We start from the raw sequence: 5,907 nt of genomic DNA on the forward strand, positions 1-5,907 counted from the left end.
AGTCTGGCCTTGGCTGATAAAAGATGGCCTAATCTGGACAGAAACTCTTAGGTTAAAAAAAAAAGAAGAAGAAATTTCTACAAACTAGAAAATACATACTTGGCAGCTACAAGAGTTTTAGCCAATTCAGATGACTTGCTTCCCAAAATTTGGAACATTCCCTTGGATTTGACCAAGTCAGAAAGATATGGTCATACTTGATGAAAGAAAAGTGAAATAAAATCTCAAACATAAATAAATAAAAAAAGTTAAGCAAAATTAAAAAATGCACAATAAATATGATTACTGAGTGTCTTAATGTTAAGGAGAAATTAAAACTAAGTGGTTGGTAATCTTAACTTTTGGTCATTAAGGAAAAATTTTAAGACAAATCTCTAATTTAGCCACTTACCTGGAAATAAGGCTCAGGCTGATGACTGTTCTCTACCATCTTAGAAACAGGAAAAAATTCACACTCACCTTTCCTGTCAGAAACAAGCTGAGACTCAAGAAAGGAAGTGCCTGCTCTCCACCATCATAGAAGCAGAACAACTTGTCTTCCTTACCGGAAATGAGAAAAACTTCACAAAAGGAGCTGTAAAGCAAAATCAGCCTTAGCTGTGAACCAAATTTTGGGAGATCCGGGACTCTCCAGGGGGCAGAAGCTCCCAAACCTCAGCAAATCATCTATCCCATTGGTTTGAACAATAAGGATAGCCCAGGTTGGTATCAAGCAATAATAACATTTATCAAAGGTCAGGGCCACACTGGCAATGTCCTTCTGTCTCTTTTTTTTTTTTTTTTTCTTCTGAGGTAGAGTCTCACTCTGTTGCCAGGCACCAGACTGGAGTGCAGTGGTGCAATCTGATCTCACTGCAACCTCTGTGTCCTGGGTTCAAGCAATTCTCCTGCCTCATCCTCCCAGGTCGCTGGGAATACAGGACCACGCCACCACGCTCAGTTAATTTTTTTTTTTTTTTTTTTGTATTTTTAGTAGAGATGGGGTTTCACCATGTTGGCCAGGATTGGCTTGTACTCTTGACCTCATGATCCGCCTGCCTCGGCCTCCCGAAGTGCTGGAATTACAGGCTTGAGCCACCGTGCTGGGCCCATGCCCTTCTCTTTTTATCTTTATTCTTATAGCCTGTTTTGTCAGAAACCAGGATTGCAACACCTGCTTTTTTCTGTTTCCCATTTACTTGAAGGATTTTTCTCCATTCATTTTGAGCCTATGTGTGGGAGTTCATTTGAGATGGGTCTCTTAAAGACAGCATAATCAAATGAGTCTTGGCTCTTTATCTATCTTGTCGCCCTATGTCTTTCAATTGGAGCATTTAGCCCATTTACATTTAAAGTTAGCAATGATATGTAAGGATTTGATCCTGTCATCATGCTCCTAATTGATAACTTCACAGACTTGTGTACGTGGTTTGTTTTTTTAGCATCACTGGTCTGTGTAATTCAGTGCATTTTTGTAGTGGCTGGTGATGATCTTTTCTTTCCATATTAAATTCTACTTTCAGGAGCTCTTGTAAGATAGATCTGCTGGTAATGAATTCCCTCAGCATTTGCTTGACTGAAAATGATCTTATTTCTCCTTCACTTATGACACTTAGTTTTGCTGGACTTGAAATTCCAGGTTGAAATTTTTTTCTTTAAGTAGTTGAATATCTCTTCTGGCTTGTGGGGTTTCAGCTGAGCAGTTCACTGTTAGTCTGATGGGATTCCTTTTGTAGGTGACCTTGTCTTTCTCGCTAGCTGCCTTTGACAAGTTTTATTTCATTTTGATCTTGGAGAACCTGATGATTATGTGTCTTAGAGATGTTCTTCTTGTGGCATATCTGAGGTTCTCTAGATTTCCTGAATTCAATGTTGTTCTGCCTGGCTAGGTTGGGGAAATTCTGATGAATCATATTCTGAAATATGTTTTCCAATTTGGTTACATTTTTGTCATCTCTTTCAGGTACATTAATATGGCATATATTTCACCTTTTTACATAATCCTTTATTTCTCAAAGGTTTTGTTCATTCCTTTTTATTCTTTTCCCCCATTCTTGCCTCTTTTCTTTCAGAAAGCCAGTTTTCAAGCTCTGAGACTCTTACCTTTGCTTGATCTATTCTACTAGGTGGTCTTGCACATGAGATGGTGCTGGTCTGACCTCAGCACTCCTTAGTCTGCTTGCCTCTCCCAGGACCCCAGCCTGGCAACACCTGCTTACAGGGCACCCTTGGGTGCCCACACACATTACAAAAATTTTTATAAGGTAATCACACACAATTACCATGTGGCTGCATTATAAAAATTCATGTAGTGTGCTTTTCAGCTCTATCACATCAGTTTATTCTTTTTTTAAAAGCTGTACTTCAGGTTATAGGGTACACATGCAGATCATGCAGAATTGTTGCATAGGTACACATATGGCAATGTGGTTTCCTGCCTCCATCCAGTCACATACATCTGGCATTTCTCTTCAGGTAATCCCTCCCTGACCTCCCCAACCCCTGGTGTCCCCCTGTTGGCCACCCCCAAAAAGACCCCAGTGTGTGATGCACCCCTCCCTGTGTCCATTTGTTATCATTATTCATCACCTGCCTATGAGTGAGAACATGCAGTGTTGGATTTTCTTTCTTCTGTCACTTTGCTGAGAATGATGGTTTCCAGATTGATTCATGTCCCTACAAAGGACATAAACTCATCGTTTTTTGTGGCTGCATAATATTCCATGGTGTATGTGTGTCACATTTTCCTTGTCCAGTCTATCGTCTCTGGACATTTGGGTTATTTTCAGGTCTTTGCCATTGTAAACAGTGCCACTGTGAACATACGTGTGCATGTTTCTTTATAATAGAATGATTTATAATCCTTTGGGTATATACCCAGTAATGGGATTGGTGGGTCAAATGGAATTACAATTTCCAGGCCCTTGAGCAAGTGCCACACTGCCTTCCACAATGGTTCAACTAGTTTGTACTCCTAGCAACAGTGTAAAAGTGTTCCTATTTCTCCACATGCTCTCTGGTATCTGTTGTCTCCAGATTTTTTAATGGTCACCATTCTAACTGGCATGAGGTGATATCTCAATGTGGTTTTGATTTCTCTAATAACCAGTGATGATGAGTATTTTTTCACATTTTTATTGGCCTCATATATATCTTCTTTTCAAAAGTGTCTGTTTATATCCTTTGTCCACTTTTGAACCGGTTTGCTTGTTTTTTTCCTTGTAAATCTGTTTTATTTCTTTGTAGATTATGGATATCAGCCATTTGTCAGATGGGTAGATTGCAAAAATTGTTTCTCATTCTGCTGGTTGCTGGTTCACTCTAATGATGGTTTCTTTTGCTGTACATAAGCTCTGGAGTTTAATAAGGTCCCATTTGTCTATTTTCCTTTTTGTTGCCAATGCTTTTGGTGTTTTAGTCATGAAGTACTTGCCTACACCTATGTCCTGAATGGCTTTGCCTATTTTTTGTCTAGATTTTTTTATGGCATTAGGTCTTATGTCTAGAACTTTAATCCATCTGGAGGTAATTCTACTGTAAGGTATCAGGAAGAGGTCCAGTTTCTGCTTTCTGGACACTGGTAGCCTGTTTTCCCAACAACAATTATTAAACAAGAAATCCTTTTCCCATTGCTTGTCTTTGTCAGGTTTATCAAAGATGAGATGGTTGTATATGTGTGGCATTGCCACCAGGACCTCTGTTCTGTTCCATTACTCTATTTCTCTGTTTTAGTACCAGTACCATGCTGTTTTGATTCCTGTAGCTTTGTATTATAGTTTGAAATCGGGTAGCATGATGCCTCTGGCTTTGTTCTTTGTGCTTAGCATTGTCTTGGATATCCACACTCTCTTTTGCTTCCATATGAAGTTTAAGGTGGGTTTCTCCAGTTCTGTGAATAAGATCATTGGTAGCTTGATGGGGACAGCATTGAATCTATAAATTACTTTGGGCAGTATGGCCATTTTGACGATATTGATTCTTTCTACAAATATGGAATGCTTCATGAATTTTTTGGTCCTCCTTGAGCAGGGGCCATGCTAATCTTCTCTGAATCATTCCAATTTTAATATATGTGCTGCCAAAGTGAGCACCAGTAATGTTGTTTATACTGGATATATTGCCTGTTAGCTCCTGCGATATTTTACAATGATTTTTGGCCTCCTTGCATTGGATGATGACATACTTCTTTCACTTAGTGAACTTTGTTTCTACCCACATTCTGAATTCTACTTGTATCATTGCATACATGTCAGCCTCTGGCCAGTTCTGAAAACTTGAACAGGCTGAACAGTTGATGTAATCATCTGGAGGAAAGAAGGCATGCTGACTTCTTGAGTTTCAGTGTTCTTGCCCTGATTCTTCCTCATCTTTATGAGCTTATTCACCTTCAACCTTTGAGGTTGCTGACCTTTGCACAGGATATTTTTCTTTTATCATATTTGATGATCTTGAGGGTTTGATTGTGGTTTAAAGTAGAATCAGGCAGCTGCCTTTGGTTTTGGAGGATTTTAGGGGGCCAAAATTCACCTCTCAATTCCTGGGCTGTGTGCTTTAACTCTGGGAAACTTATATTGGGTCTCAACTTTGTTCTCTGGCTCCTCAAAGTTTGGAGTCTACTGCACTGAAGGCAGCAAAGTGTGGCAGCTGTGGCAGAGTGTTAGCAGATGCAAACCTGCCTGCTTCCCTGTTGGCATTTGCCCAGTGGTGGAAGTGGTGGAGGCAAGACAGCTTGGTGGCGGCCAGAATACCCCTTCTGTGTGTGCTGTTGCATTGGAGGTAGTGTTGGTTCAGGCTGGGGTGCTGGCCTGTGCATGTCTGGGTGCCATCTCTGTGACCCCCTAAGCAGCAACGACCACTCAACGTATATTAGCATTCCCTTTTCGTGCACAGAATTAGCACAAGGAGAAGGTGTTGGCAGAGGTTGTGATTTTGTTCCTCTGCCTACCATGGCTCTTTCTTCAATGGGAGTTGGTGTGGGTTGAAGTGTGTGCTACATTCCCATGTGCTGGTAGGGCAAGTGCAGCAAAATCCACTCATGTAAACACACACCAGCAAAGTGACGTAGGACGTTTTTGTATAAAGAGCTTCAGTATGGAGAGGCAGTGTAGAGGCGGGTGCGTGCCTGAAGAGTCCACTTTGCTGCATCTCTTCACTGCTCAGGCATGGTCCACTGGCACAGAAACAAAGGTGTGGGCAGCTGAGAGTGCCCTTTAGGCAGGTGTGGCCAGGCTGGGGCCTGGGAGAGGCAAGCAGACTAAGGAGTGCTGAGGTCAGACCAGCTTCATCTCATGTGCAAGAATGCCCAGTAGATATCACGCCTCAGATAACTCTCTGAAATGTGAGGCCCCAGCACAGCACAGCTGCTCTACAAAAACGTGGCCAGACTTCTTTTTTAAGCAAGTCTCCTTTTATTAATAGGGAAAATCACATATGTGATCTCTGCTGGGCAATCTTCACATGAGATGTGGCTGATCAGACCTCCACACTCCTAAAGTGCTGGGATAAAGTGTCTCATAAGACCCAGTAGAGCCTAGAGAGATAGTTGTGCCTGCCCTCTGGGCTTCACATCAGCTGGCTTCCTGCTCCATCACTTTGCTTGTCTCCTGGGGGCTCTACCCCAGAGAGATGTGAGTTAGCCATCACTTAGTGTAATCATCCCAGGATAGAGGGTCTGTTCTATGAGCCCAAGCCAGAGTTCCCTGTCCAGTGATAAGCAGTGGGGGGTATGTGGTATCCACAAGAGATGGACTGCCTTGTTCCTTGGGTCAACTGCAGCTTGTTAGAGTTGTCAATATGGTACTTAGGGTCTTTGCTTTCTTGATATTCTGAAGGTAACAAGGGCAGATCCACTGCAGAGGCAGTGGCAGAGAGGATTTCAGTCGATCTGTGAAGCTCTGTCCAAGAAATTGCCAAGTTGCTACTGGCTTG

The 5,907-nt window shown here is 41.9% G+C and overlaps 1 non-coding gene across 1 annotated transcript; it reads right to left on the reverse strand.

Annotated features, from left to right (window-relative positions):
- Positions 1-3,963: 3,963 nt before the first annotated feature.
- Positions 3,964-4,070, reverse strand: LOC141583245 (U6 spliceosomal RNA). Its single transcript, XR_012515936.1, has one exon. It is a non-coding gene; the product is annotated as a U6 spliceosomal RNA (small nuclear RNA).
- Positions 4,071-5,907: the final 1,837 nt, after the last annotated feature.

The sequence above is a fragment of the Saimiri boliviensis genome (assembly GCF_048565385.1).
Source record: "Saimiri boliviensis isolate mSaiBol1 chromosome 19 unlocalized genomic scaffold, mSaiBol1.pri SUPER_19_unloc_1, whole genome shotgun sequence".
Classification (NCBI taxonomy): Eukaryota; Metazoa; Chordata; class Mammalia; order Primates; family Cebidae; genus Saimiri; species Saimiri boliviensis.